At 36.8% G+C, this 15,748-nt stretch overlaps 1 protein-coding gene across 2 annotated transcripts in view; it reads left to right on the top strand.

Annotated features, from left to right (window-relative positions):
- LOC132151903 (tyrosine-protein kinase RYK-like) overlaps positions 1–15,748 on the top strand; it is a 68,044-nt gene that overhangs the window by 686 nt on the left and 51,610 nt on the right. The window lies entirely within an intron of this gene.

The following is a 15,748-nucleotide window of genomic DNA, read 5'->3' as shown; positions in this document are numbered from 1 at the left end:
TAACTATGTTCCTGCCCTATCCAAAGTTTTGCTAAGAACCAGCATTTTTTGCCACTCTGTCAAATTAACTGTATTTTCTTCTAACTAACTACTAAAATCTATTTTGTGTGTCTATTAAGCGTCCAGACGTACACACGTTGTTTTAAATATGCTCAAAAACTGCTGAAACTTTGTTGGTTAGCTCTCCATATGTTAGCTTTGATAGGCCAAACAATCCGCAGCGTCTTTGTAATCTCTAATCAGACAGCCTCTGCTTAAGAAAAGCGTCAATATCTGTATTGAAATGTCACAAAATGCACATGTGAAATTATATTTATGAGGTTATTCTTCAGCAAGTTATTTAAGAAATATAAAAAGCGAATGGGTTTGTCATTAGATCGAAACTGGTTGCTAGAAAGTTTTCCAAGTGTATTCCGAAGCTTTACATGCTTGTGTTATAGGAACCATAATTATGTGGTGATTTGTAAGGTCTATATCACACACATGCATTAAATGCAGAGCAGAGGTGTATGAGCTGATCTGAGTCATTCATGTTCATCGGTGTGTGTCAGAATTAGTTGACAGAAGTCGCACAATGGATTTTTCCTTTCTGCTTTGTGTCAGGCCAGTCAGTAAACACTGAAAATGCAAGGCACATTTAACTCTGGAAATCATTTGGTGCTGATATTTATATAGACAAAAAGCAATGAAGCAAATTCTGTAAGTTTGTAAGCAGATTTAGAGCTTTTTATAACAGTATAATAGACTAACTTGCATAAAATACATTGTTGTCACTACTTCCCAATAATGTTACATTTTTGTAGTTTTGATTTTGGGAATCAAACTATATAAAGCAATGCAATGCAAAAGCCTGTTGATGCTCATAATTTTACATGATTTTTTTTCTTATGTGATCTAGGCTTTAGGGTTAGTGTGTATTGCGCGAGAGTGCATTTTTTTATACATTTGCCATACTCTTGTAATCCTAATAAAAACTACAAGTATAGTTATGGTGTTAATTAACAACATATGATTGTTTGTGTGTTTGTTTATGACTTAATGGCTCTGCCTAAAATGTAAATTTTTGCAGAATATAGTCCTCTTTCCAGACTAGTGGCCAAACCAAGTGTTTTTTTACTCTGAATAATTTAATGCATTCATGGTTCTTGAAGATAAGACCATCCTTAAAATTATTTTGGTTTACAGTAACAGTAAATAATGAAAAAAAGAAAAAAGGAAAAAGGGTCGGTAGGTAGATCTATATATTTTTTTTTCTAGTTTCAATGTAAAAAAAAAAAAGTCAATTTTGGTAATGGTGATTACGTAGGTATGTATTTAAACAAATTAGCATATCGTGACGTCACTGACTGGGTCTTCAACCCATGCCTTCGGGCGCATAATTGCAAACCTCATTTTGATGCAGGCTATATAGACCACAAACAAATTAAAATCTTTGTCAAAAACATGTTTATTGCATTTATTTCAGGTGAGAAGGAAAAAAATGAGGTACTGTTTTACTTGCATCCACCGCTAGGTGTCAATGCAACCTACAAATGAGAGACGTTTACTTTGCTTTCTTGGGTTGTCACTTTTGTGATGAACAATTGTCTCTCAAATCAAACAGGATTTATCATTGAATCAATTGTAAAATCAATTTTACATGTCTAAATACATTTTATATGGCAAATAACACCAAACATAGGTAAATCCACGGACAACAGGCAGGACGAATGTAAAGATTCAATATATTGGTAAAGACCAGTCAACCATTTCTGATGATTTATTGGCGTGAAGTTACGTGCACAATGACAAACACTCAAACAGGAGTGCAACATTCTTGAAAAACAATAAGCAGAGTGGACTGCCATAACAATGCAAAACATTTACTGCAGGCTTCAACATGGCTGTGTTTACGATTAGAAATTTCAACAATAACAACAAAAAATCGCATACGTAGGCGATTTTAGCCTGAATCTGTATCTGTATGCATGAGACAGTCTGAATACCGGCAGAATTCACATTTCTGTTGTAAAAAGAGAAACATTGTGCAGAAGGATTATTTGCTGTTATGCGCGTGTGTCCGAAGGTGCAGTTGATGTGCAGGGTTTCCCATACATTCATTAATTTGTGGCGGCCCGCCACAATATCAACGCTGACCGCCACGGATTGATTCAGATTTTTTAACCACTCTATATTGGTACAATTGTATTTTACTGTAGAGCTGCGCGCTGCGCGCTCCCTCCCTCTCACAAACTGACAACGGAGGCACGCACGACTAGCCCCTCCTCTTAGAACACGATCTGAATCAAAACATGAGCATAGAGGACGGATTGTTGCTTAATGCTTATGTCCCCAGCGAAGATTCCAGAATCAATCCGGAGTTGAATGGTTAGTAATGAACACTGTTGCTCAACATAACTCTGAGAAGTTAGTCTATGTTAAGCGCTGTCGCCTTTCCATTACAGATTCGCGCAAAACTTTTGTGTTTTTTTTCTAAATATCGATAAACAACTATTGCAAAATGACGGCGTTTCCATTAACCGATGTTATGCAACTAAAACGTAACTCTTTTCCTCTCGCGATCAGTCATTCCAAAAATCATGGCAACGGACATTGGTAGGTTTATATATATCACAGCCACCAGACTAGACATTATATTATTATTATCTCCAGGTTCAGGTTGGTGTGTGTTGGTTTTTGTCCACCTCAATCTCCAGGTTTGTGTGTTTGTGTCAGAGTCTGTGTGTGTCCACCTCCAGGTCCAGTTTGGTGTGTGTGTGAGCCTGTGTAGGGCTGTGACGGTGGCAGATTTTTAACACCGCAGTAGTCATGGACCAACAACCGCCGGTGGCACGGTGTTTGAAAAAAAACCCTAAATAATAATAAATAAATAAATATATAACATTAGTGTCAAAATTTGCTCGTTAACGAAGGCGATCATTTTTTTCCAGTTTAACGTAGGGGCAGGGATGGCCATTCACTGCGAAATAAACTAATATGCAAGCAATGTCGTGGTCAGTTAATTCATGGAATTACCAAAAAAGGGTGATTAAAGCTGACTTAAACTGTGCATGCATGTAATATATTTTATATATATTATATACAGGATATATTTATATGTATGCACGTCTAGAAATCACTCATCTAACACATCCTATTTAACTCGTCAGTTCGTGTTTATTTGAGCACTTCTGTCAGTGAACGCCGCCTGCAAAACACTAAAATAAATATCAAAGAAATAATGCTTATTTAGGCTACAAGAAAGTAGCCTAAATAAGAAAGTTAAATACACCCTGTCTAACGGACGCGAGCGACGCAGTGCGACAAAATACTCATTATAATCAGTGATGCTAAACTGGATGCAGCACAACACGACATGATAAATCCCCCGTCCGGTCTGTGAGGTACTGACACGGAGTTCAAATGTCCTGTATAAACACTAGACAGACTAAACCTGTCGCAACGCGGGTGTGTTGCGTCCGGTTTACTTTTCCGCCACCAAGCAAGCTCAGTAGCTAACTCCTCATCTGCACGCGCTCTCTTTGAAATAGGAATCCGTTGGTATATTTCTTGTTACCATCTTTTATTTATCGCTGTCTCGTTTGTATTTGGCCAGTTTGGAGAAAGCCTCACCAAACCTGACCAGCCAGCGTTTGCGATCACAAGAACTTGTGCAAACGCTGATGGGTGACATGAATGCAGATGACTCCAGATCGGTGATGTGGTATTTGCTTTCCCAACAAGATCCATCGCCCAACACTAAACTAATTTGCTGAATGCATAAACTGTATTTTCCTGCGCTCAAATCTTCCAATCTAAAGGAAACGCTGTGTTTGAGGTAATTTGTTAATTACCATAGACTTAGAATTTGCAACTATTACAGTTATTACACTTATATAGAAAACTTTGTATTATGCTTGCTATAGAGTTTGTGACGTCATGTGCACTACCGCGGGTGGCAGTAGACAACCGCGGTAGCAACCGACCACCGCGGTGACACGGTGTGAGTGTGAGTGTGTGTGTGTGTCCATCTCCTGGTCCAGGTTTGTGCGTGTGAGTAAAATTTGCAACAAGGAGTCTGTGGAGCAGTCATAGCATAGAAAGTGTAGCAATGGCATAGCAATGTAGCAATAGCAATGTCTTTAAAAGGGATAGTTCACCCAAAAATGAAAATTCTATCATCGTTTATTCACCCTCAAGTTGTTCCAAACCTGTATGAGTTTCTTTGTTCTGCTGAACACAAAGGAAGATATTTGGAAGAATGTTTGTAACCAAACAGATCTCGGTCCACATTGACTACCATAGTATATATTTTTTCCTACTATGGAAGTCAATGGGGACCGAGATCTGTTTGATTCTGTCATTCTTCCAAATATCTTCCTTTGTGTTCAACAGAACAAAGAAACTTTCAACTTTCAAGAAATTTTCATTTTTGGGTGATCTATCCCTTTAAGGTATCTGACACTAATTGTTGGCAATGGAAATGTGATATATTAAACTTAACCCTGATTTTAAAATTAAACTTAATTTTTTAGATGTATTATGGTGCCCGAACCCGTATGACTTTGAACAGTGACCACGAACATTTTGTTTACTGCAGCCGCAGCCATCATTACCATGCGCGAACCATTGACTCTGACAGTGAATGAGAGTCTGATATGAAGCGAACGCACAGGCAATAGTTTTTTTTTTTTTTTTTTCAAGAAATCGGATGAAAATATACAATCACCTTCAGGAGAACATTAACAAATAAAGAAGATAGAGGAGAAGAGGAGAAATAAAGCACAATAAAGGGATATGTAGCTTACAATCAAGAGAGAGAGAGAGGAAGAAAATGAATTTTTCATATAAATCCAAAAACCTGACAATTTTGTTTTATTGTTAGTTAAACAAAAAGATTTGAGCAGTGAGTCAACCTCAATCAGGAAATGTGAAAAAGTAGGAATTGAGCCCATAAATTTTTGCTTATGGATGAAAAATTTGCCAAACAAAATAAAAAAGTTGAATATATACTCTTTAGATTTGTTGGCAGATTCAGAGTAATAACGGACAATATCTTTCAAGCTAAAAGATTGTGCAAAGATAGGGGGTTTGTTTAAATGGGAATACAAGTCAAGCCAAAATTTCTGAACAAACTCACAAGAATAAATTAAATGTATTCGGGTTTCCTCTTCATTGCCACAAAATATGCAGGTACTAGGAATATCAACATATTTGGAAACAGATGAGTTAACAGGATATATTTTATGCAGTATTTTAAAGTTAATTTCTTTAGTCTTATTAGGAAGAAAATATTTGAGGCAACAACCACGCTCTTCTCCAATCTATATTATTAATTAAAGCAGCCCAATGGGATCTACCTCGAGGAACAATGCGGTCTCTCTTTTCTATATATTTATTTTCTAAAATATCTGGCGAACATGTTTATTATTACATTTCTTGTCATAAATGCCAATGCCGCCCAGTAACAAAGCCGATTCCTTCATATCTCTTTTGGTGTAAATTATATGGCCTTTAACCAGATGCATTAAACCTGAGGATATAGCTCTAAGAACATTATTATATTCTTTGAAAGGAATAGGAAAGTTATGGAAAGTCATGAAGCGTTCATATGACAAGACATTGCCAAAATTGTCAAATAAAGAAAAAATATAAATTACCCTCTGTTAAACCAATTAGTGTAAAAAAAGAGACTTGTTCCTAACAGTTATATCCATATTCCACAAGAGTTTTATGTGGTGAGAAGTTGTGAACGTAACACAACTTCCACGCAAGAAGAGCCTGTTGATGAAAATTAGCTAATTTAACCGGGAGTTTATTATGCATATAATTACATTTCAAGATAAAGGGGAGGCCTCCAATTTTATTGAATATATAATTAGGAATAAAGAACCATAAAGAATTTGGATTTATTAAACATCTTCTTAGCCAGTTTATTTTAAACGTGTAAATGGTATTATGAAAGTTTATAGCTTCAAGTCCCCCATCACTTCTACAACTAGATATCACTGCTTTTTTAAGTTTATGAGACCTGTTTTTCCATATAAAGTCGAAGAGAAGTTTATTTAAGGCTATTGTGGACTTTGTCCACCTTTATGGCTTACCGGAAACGGATGACTGGGAACGCTGGCGTGTCTGGCTGCCGCTCCTCTCTCCGGTTGTATTTATTTTAACGTTTATTGGACTATTCTGAGTGTTAAAAGAGTTTTTGAGCTCTGGAAGTTCCCTCTTAATATACACTCAATTGCTATGCGGAACTACTTTTTAATCTTCGGGTTGTTGTTTTTATTTTTGAACCATATCTGCTGGAATCATCTCTTCTATTGCCGGGATCACGATACACGTTATCACAAGATTGCCGTTGGTGTGGATCCTTCCCTCATGGCTTTAAGGTACACTGCTTGCAATCTGCTGAGCCTAAAAAGGAACTTTTATTTAACGAAGGACACCTATGAACTTTGCCGTAATGTCGGAATTCTTCGACCACCGCGATACATACATCAAGCATCAAGGCACAAGTTTATCCATGACGCGTCAGACTGCTTCTCTGTGCCGGTATTTCAACGTAAAACCAACAGACTTCGGTGCAGTGGGGTGGATGTTAACAATCTGTTAGCGCTTAAACGCGTGGAGCTTTCTCCGTCACTCCCTATGCCACCGTGCCTAGTGAAATCGGCTCTTTTTAACGCACGCTCTGTTAACAATAAGGCGCTGTTGTTATCAGATATTATCATCGAAAACAAACTGGACTTGGTCTGTTTGACGGAAACATGGCATAGACAATCTGATGGGCTTGTGCTTAATGAACTTACTCCATCTGGCTATGGATTTGTAGATTCCCCGCGACCCTCTGGCAGGGGTGGAGGACTTATTGTGTTGTATAATCAACAATTCACTAGAAGTCCTGTGGTCACTCCTCAGTTTAATTCTTTTGAATGTCTTGTGCTGAGTGTCTCTGCGCCCATCTTGACTGTCATAGCCGAAGACTGCTGAACACTTTTTAACTGAATTTGCTGATTTTCTGTCTATGTTGTGTCTTAAGTTTGAAAGAACTCTTATCCTAGGGGACTTTAACATCCACATGGACAAAAAAGACTCTGTAATGACTAAGGACTTTGTGTCTTTATTGGAATGTTTTGATTTTAAGCAACATGTGGATTGCTCCACACATATTAAGGGGCACACCTTCTGGTTATCTTCTGGTACATAAGATCTGGTTATCTCTCATGGATCATTCTTATCGCAGTTTTCTGTCAAGGATTTAGGATTGTCTGACCATTTTGCTATTCTTTTTAATATGGAATTGTCGCATACTAACATTTACCCTTTCCGTACTGTAAATTATCGCAATTGGAAATCCATTGATCTCAATGACTTCTCTGCTTTTATTGAATCCTCCTTAAGTGCCTTACTTTATCAGACCCTCTGGAGGTCAACATCTCTCTGTTAAATACTGTTCTTTTGTCTGGTTTGGACTTATTTGCACCGATGAAATCCCGGTCTGTGGCCTTTGTACGATCTGCTCCCTGGTATAATGGTGAGCTGCGCTCTAGGAAGGCAGCGGGTCGTAAGCTGGAGCGTAAGTGGTGTACTTCTGGCCTGAATGTTCATTATCAAGCTTGGAAAGACCACTTACTTGAATATAAGGCAGAGATTGTATCTGTCAGATCTCAGTATTTCTCTCAGATAATTGATAATAATCAAAATAAACCCAAAAAATTGTTTTATATCATTAACAAACTGTTCAAAGGTAACGGCTCCTCCAATGTACCTGCCTCAGATCAGCTTTGTAATGGATTTCTTGATAATTTTAGTTCCAAAATTGCTAATGCACGCAAATCCATTACACCTGTTGCGTCACCAATGTTAAAGTCACCAATGATTTGTTAATTGCTGCTGACTCTGGCTCTTTCTCAATCCTGATTTTACTCGATCTCAGCGCAGCTTTTGACACTGTGGACCATTCTCTTTTACTCCCTCGATTGGAAAAAGTTTTTGGTGTTACTGACACTGCTTTAAATTGGTTCAAGTCTTATCTATCAGATCGTAGGCAGTTTGTGTCCCTGGGTGGTTGCAGGTCCAATATTGGCTCAGTGCAGTTTGGTGTTCCACAGGGTTCAGTTTTGAGTCCCTTACTTTTTAGTATGTACATTTTTCCCCTTGGGCTATTTCTATTTCTATTTCTTGGTCTTAAGTTTCATTTTTACGCAGATGACACTCAGATTTATATTCACTCAAAACCTGGTGATAATTCGGCTGTTGCCTTTCCTGAACACTGCATATTGGAGGTAAAAATATGGTCTCAAAATTTTCTTTGTCTCAACAGTGACAAGACTGAGGTTATGCTGATTGGTTCACCCCATCAAATACGTAAAGCTAATATCTTAAATTTAAAGATGGATGGGTCTATTATGGAGTTTCAAGCAAAATTACAAAATCTGGGGGTGATATTTGATTCAAACTTAACTTTTGATCATCATGTTCAGAACATGGTTAACGTATCATCAAGACTACGTCCCATGTTGTCTTTTTCACTGGCTGAAAAACTGATCAATACGTTTGTCTTTTATCGAATAGACTACTGTAATGCTTTGCTCGCGGGGGTCTCGAAATCTACTTTAGGCAGATTGCAGTATGTTGAAAACGCAGCTGCCAGAGTCCTGACAAGTTCCAGGACAAGTGAGCACATCTCTCCAGTCTTGGAGTCCTTGCACTGGCTTCCGGTCAGGTTTCACGTGGTTTTTAAAATTCTTATGCTTACCTACAAGGCCCTGCATGGTTTAGCTCCAGAATATCTGACTGAACTTTTAACTGTCTACACCCCAATGCATAATCTTCGTTCATCGGATTCTGGCTTTTTAAAATATTCCTGTAACTCGTTTACGCTCTATGGGTGACCGGGCCTTCTCTTCTGTGGCACCTAAACTCTTGAACTCTCTTCCTACTGAAATCAGACAGGCTGAATCCCTTAGTATTTTTAAATGTTCTCTTAAAACGTATTTTTTCCAGTTAGCATATATGTGATATGTTTCTCTGATGGTCAATCTCAATGTATTTAGTTTTTTTCTTTCTGTATGCCTTGGTAAAGCGCTTTGAGATGTAACTTTTAAAGGCGCTATAGAAAATAGTTTATTATTATATTATATTATTATTTTTAACACCTTTAATAGTACAATCATTGACATATAAAGAAAGTGAAGGATATACGAAGCGAGAAAGACCTTCCACTTTAGAGAGGAGAACCCTACCATAAAGTGAGAGGTCTCTTTGTAGCCAAAGATTAAAAATATTTTGAGTTTTCTTTAATCTACTAGAAAAATTAAGTTGTTGTATGGCTATTAAATTTTTTGATCCAAATACTTTGTGTCTTTAACTGGAATACCCTGAATTAATGTGTCATCACATATATGCAGTGACGTTATCTCACATTTGGACAAATTTAGCCTTAACCCAGAAGCACACGAAAACTGTTTAATTATCTGAATGGATATAGAAAGTTGACTTTTATCTCTTCAAAAAAGAATGGTGTCATCAGCTAGCTGAGAGATTTTAACTTCCCTATCAAAGATGGAAATACCTTTAAAATTCTGATTATGCATAATACTTAATGATAATAATTCAGTAACCAAAATAAATAAAAAAGGGAAAATTGGGCAACCCTGTCTGACACCACATCTTATAGAAAATCTTTGTGAGGTGAACATATTAACTATGACAGAGCTTGTAATTCCTTTATAAAACATTTCAATTATATTAACAAATGAAGACCCGAAACCAAACAATTTAAGAGATTGCAGAAGAAATTCATGCTCAATGGTGTCAAAGGCCTTATAAAAGTGTAAGAAAAGCATAATAGCATCAGATTTCACAAAGTCAGCATAATCCAACAAATCTAAAACATGTCTTAAGTTATTACTAATGTGCCTGCCTTTAACAAAACCTGACTGTGTTTCTGAAATAATATGATTAAGCTTAAATTTTAATCTATTTGCGTATACCAAGGCGAAGATCTTATAATCAACTGTAAGAAGTGTAATTGGTCTCCAATTATAAATTAAGAGAGAATCTTTTTCAGGCTTTGGGATAAGGGAAATAATACCCTGTTTCATTGAAGTCATTTCTCTCTGATTAATGCATTCACTATACATAAGAAGCAAAGGGGAGTGTATTAGATCCCAGAAATGAATGTAAAATTCTACGGAAAAACCATCAACACCAGGGGATTTCTTTTTTTTTTTCATAGAAAATAAAGCCAATTTAATTTCCTCTATTGTCAAAGTGGCCTTAAAATCATTATCAATGACAGGAATGTGATTTCTAATTGTTTCCAAAAAATTCTCACAATTATCCATATTAAATTCAGAGGTGTAAAGGTCATTATAAAAGGTAGAAACAAAAGTAGAAATTAATTTTGGATCTGTGCATCTGACACCATTAATATTAAGAGTGGTTAATGAATTTTTCCTGCAATTCCTCCTCTAATGCAAAAAAATAACTGGAATTGGTCTCTCCTTCCTCGAGCCATTTTGCTCTAGATCTAATAAAAACCCCTCTAGCAAAGTCCAAATAAGCTTGATTAATTTGAAGATTTAACTCCCTTAAATGTAATTCTTCTTCCGGAGTTAGTTTTTTTTTTGCAATAAAATATTTATTTTATTTAATAGTTCATTTATATATATATATATATTTTTAGAGGCTTTTAAGTCTTTACTTCGTCTAATAGCAATCTGCCTAGCCTTACATTTAAGAAATTCCCATTTCACTTTATAGCTGTCCTCAGTTTTTTTTTTGAAAATACATCTGAAAGTAAGTTTTTAATACTATCATTAAAGGAAGCATCTTTTAAAAGTGAATTATTAAACTTCCAATAACCACGTAACCTATGAATTTTATCAGCATTGCTACACAATTTTAAGCTTATTTGTTTATGATCTGACAGGGGCACAAATGAATGAGAAATATCTTTAACAAACTGAAGAGCTGAGCAAGAGAGCAAAAAGAGATCAATTCCTGATTGGGAAGATCTATTTCTATTAGACCAATTGAATTTGTGTAAATCAGGGTGAAAAAAATGCCATGTATCAGTAAGAGAAAATTCTGCACATAATAATAAAATGTTGCTATTAAAATGAAGACCATCGTTACCTCTAGGAGGAAATCTGTCCAAAGTGCCGTCAACACACTCATTAAAATCACCGCCTAGAATCATAAAAGAAACAGGGTATTTAAAAAAAGTGAAAGTGACGTGACATTCAGCCAAGTATGGTGACCCATACTCATAATTCGTGCTCTGCATTTAACCCATCCGAAGTGCACACACAGAGCAGTGAACACACACACACACTGTGAACACACCCGGAGCAGTGGGCAGCCATTTATGCTGCGGCGCCCGGGGAGCAGTTGGGGGTTCGGTGCCTTGCTCAAGGGCACCTAAGTCGTGGTATTGAAGGTGGAGAGAGAACTGTACATACACTCCCCACACCTACAATTCCTGCCGGCCCGAGACTCGAACTCACATAAATATATCATAAATATATCATATATTTTTAGTGACAAGTACACATTTCCATTGCCAACACTTAGTGTCAGATACCTTAAAGACATTGCTATTGCTTCATTGCTATGCCATTGCTACACTTTCTATGCTATGACTGCTCCACAGACTTCTTGTTGCAAATTTTGCTCACACACACACACAAACCTGGACCTGGAGATGGACACACACACACACACACACTCAAACTCAAACTTACTGACACACTCAAACACAGGCTCACACACTCAAACATTCAAAAAGACTCACACACACACTCACAGACTCAGACACACACAGGCTCACACACACACCAAACTGGACCTGGAGGTGGACACACACAGACTCTGACACAAACACACAAACCTGGAGATTGAGGTGGACAAAAACCAACACACACCAACCTGAACCTGGAGATAATAATAATATAATGTCTAGTCTGGTGGCTGTGATATATATAAACCTACCAACGTCCGTTGGTAGACAGTGCTTAACATAGACTAACTTCTCAGAGTTATGTTGAGCAACAGTGTTCATTACTAACCATTCAACTCCGGATTGATTCTGGAATCTTCGCTGGGGACATAAGCATTAAGCAACAATCCGTCCTCTATGCTCATGTTTTGATTCAGATCGTGTTCTAAGAGGAGGGGCTAGTCGTGCGTGCCTCCGTTGTCAGTTTGTGAGAGGGAGGGAGCAAGCAGCGAGCAGCTCTACAATAAAATACAATTGTACCCATATTAAATAGTTTTAAAATCTGAATCAATCCGTGGCGGTCAGCGTTGATATTGTGGCGGGCCGCCATAAATTAATGTATGGGAAACCCTGTATTATCCGATCGAGAATTGTTGTCTCGTTGGAAATCTGTCTAATTGTCTTTCTGCCCATAGATAAATCAGCGCAAGGTGAGTAATGCGAGTAGAAAAATCACTTACACATTTATCCACAAAAAACAAGCCCGATTATCACGGTTATATAATCGTCCTATTTCAAATTTCCTGATGACACCTCCGAAACGCGTCCACCTATCACGCCGCCATCTTGGCCTCTCTCGCACAGGCCATAGTGTGACATCCGTGTAAACATAGATGACGTCACTGTTTTTTTTTTTAAAGAAAGAAAGACAGTAGTAGCCTTCGTTTGTATGTAGGCCTAGGCAATTTATATATTTACAATACTTACTAAAATATAATTAATTTTTTTTATTGCTTTTGTATTAGTTGTTTGAAGAGTAAAAAAAGAATTGGTTGTTCTTAACGCAAATTTACAACCGGCAAGTCGGTCGGACTAAAAGCAAAAAATAAAAATAAAAAATTGAGTCGGTCCTAAATTGACAGGGTCGGTCGGGTTACGGCAAACAAGAATATTTTTAAGGATGGCCTTAAAGGCTTTGTGATGCGCTTGCTATGTTTGTATTCAGACTAGGTTTTTGATTCAGCACCACTGTGATTAATGCAGTGAGAACTGATTAGAGGTTGTTAATTGCTGGGTATTTGTGGCTGGGCTTAAAAGCAGTCATTATCATTGCTAATGTCACAGCAAAGTTAAAAGGTTTGGGGGCTGCCACTGGAGCATCTATTTCCTGCTGGAAAGAGGAAGCGGAGACAAGGGCATTCTTAGAGCAGCCTTGTTTGAACTTGATTTGAGGGTTTACCCTTTCAGCTTAAATTGTTAGCAATTTCTATTAGACAAATATATATATATATATATATATATATATATATATATATATATATATATATATTAGGGCTGGGACAACGCGTCGAGGTCATCGATGACGTCGACGCAAAAAATACGTCGACGCAAAATATGCGCATCGATTCGTCGACCTGTTTTTATTTCTCTAAAAAACGTTTGCAAAACGTTTACCTTATGTGCGCTGAATATACGCGATGGCCGGATCAACATTCTGTCCAACGTTATATAACCAATCCAGGGGTTTTTCTGCATTGATCTTTTTTTTGGCGGCTGTCAAAGCCTTATTTGATCGGTGAGTGACAGGGCGCGTACGAGAGAGAGCCCCGGCTGCGCGCGCACTCACAGTCTTCAAACAACACGAGCGCTTCTTGCTCTTTGTCTCCCTTGTGCATATTAATCAAAATCATTAAACACGATAGAAAAAGGGCGAAACACCAAAGTTTCACGCGCGCTCGCGCACTCACAGTCTTCAAACTAAACGAGCGCTTCTTGCTCTTTCCCTCCCTTGTGCATATTAACCAAAATCATTAGACACGATAGAAAAAGGGCGGAACGCCAAAGTTTCACGTGGAGCATTCGGAGATTTTTTTTTCTCCATGACAGGCTGCTGGCTCCCACTGTTAATTTTTTTTTTTTTTTTTTTGTAAAAGCACTCTCTGTATTGGCTTAAAGCCCTCAAGTTTACATTTACATACTGTATTCTTTCAATTGCTCTAAACAAGTATTTTGGGTGAACTTTTTTATTGAATGCTAGATTATGTGTTCAGTAAGCTTGTTTCGGTAAGCTATGTGTTTTCAAGGTTTTATTGAATGCTATCTCTATACAAGTGCAAAGTAATGCATTCTTAGTCAGTCTTTTATTTTGTAATTTTAAGAGCAATAAACATATATTGCAATGTTAAGGAATTTATGTTTTTTTCATTCAGATATGATTATGAAATTGTTAGTAGTCAATTAATGGGGAGATAATCGAAATCAAATCGGTCTGAAAAAATTAATCGTTAGATTAATCGATGCATCGGAAAAATAATCGCTAGATTAATCGTTTAAAAAATACTCGTTTATCCCAGCCCTAATATATATATATATATATATATATATATATATATATATATATATATATCTATATATATATATATATAGATATAGATATATATAGATATATATATATATATATATATATATATATATATAATGTGGCATTTATGTAATGTGATGCAAATGATGTAGCATTTAGCTTGAAAGCTTGAACTTTGTTTCCATATGGAGTATAAGGTTTCAAGTGATGCAGTCCTTAAACTTTTGAGTTTTTTTGAAATGCAATCAGGTTTGAAGGATGATTGTCCTCTGGTCTTTCTGTTATCCTCAGTAAAGTTGACCTCCATATTTTTTATTAATTTTATTTTTTTGTCACAACTGACTTTGGGACCAAAGCTTGGCTATGAGTGCCTCTTTCTGGGTGCTCTGCATTTCTGTGTCTCCTCAGTGATGATTGATGAACTTTATGGTGAGCTTTTACACTCTTTGACGATCATATCAGGTTATTATAATTAACATGTCACCTGTAGTTTTATGCTGGGTGCTCTGGCATTTGTCTTTTGATGAAGGCTGGAATGGAGCTCTTTAAAAAAAAAATTGGGGAAAGTGGAATGGAGCTTCTCTTTCAAAAAAAAAAAAAACTTGTGGTTTGCCCCTTCGCTCTTCTGCTGCTTTGTCCCTTTTTTGTGCATTCTGGGAACCTACTCAGTATGTATTCATTTTGAACCTGAAGGTTTTATATAAAAAAATGATCTGTAGCATAAGGCCTAAAAAAAAAATTTATTTGGTTCCGGTTTCCGACCGACCCTGTCAATTTATGTGCGACCCAAATTTATTTTATGAGACTGGGGAAGAACGGTCTTTCACACATCGTTAATTAAATTACAGTTTCCTTTAAATGCTGTTTTACACTTAAGTAATCCATTAAAAACCATTAAGTATTGCATCAAAACCCTTTAACTGTCAATTCCTAAAGTGAGCTATAACTTAAGGTTTGGAAATCGTAACATTAAGAGAAACACGGGGGGAGTCAACAATATATCGCGGAACAGAGAGGGCACTGACAACATGCTGACAGACAGGACATTAACATTACCAGCTTACTTTTAATATGAAACAAAGTCTCTTTGGTTATTTCACCTTTCAAATGTGGTCATTTTTTAAAGAAATGTAAACAATAAATACCGTTTTGTGGCTCTTGAATGTGTCGAACAGATCGCTGTAAGTTAGATCATCAGTTAAAACTAACTGATCGTCTCTTGCTTCTAGTTAATTTATAGCATCAAAATCAAATAAACCACATAAATGAACATAACAAAGAATGTTGTTTGACTACAAAAAGATGTCTGTACACTCCGTTTTTCAAGTTCAAATCCTCCATGTTAATCTACTATGAGATCGCCTGTCAAACTCCCACGAAGGCTTTTTGTGTGTGTGTGTGCGTTTTGCGTGTCTATGGCAACAACAGACTTTAAACGGGAATACAGAATCACTGTCGTA

Source organism: Carassius carassius, chromosome 10, assembly GCF_963082965.1.
Source record: "Carassius carassius chromosome 10, fCarCar2.1, whole genome shotgun sequence".
Classification (NCBI taxonomy): domain Eukaryota; kingdom Metazoa; phylum Chordata; class Actinopteri; order Cypriniformes; family Cyprinidae; genus Carassius; species Carassius carassius.
The sequence above is the reverse complement of the archived record's forward strand: the minus strand, read 5'-3'. Positions and strand labels throughout refer to the sequence as shown.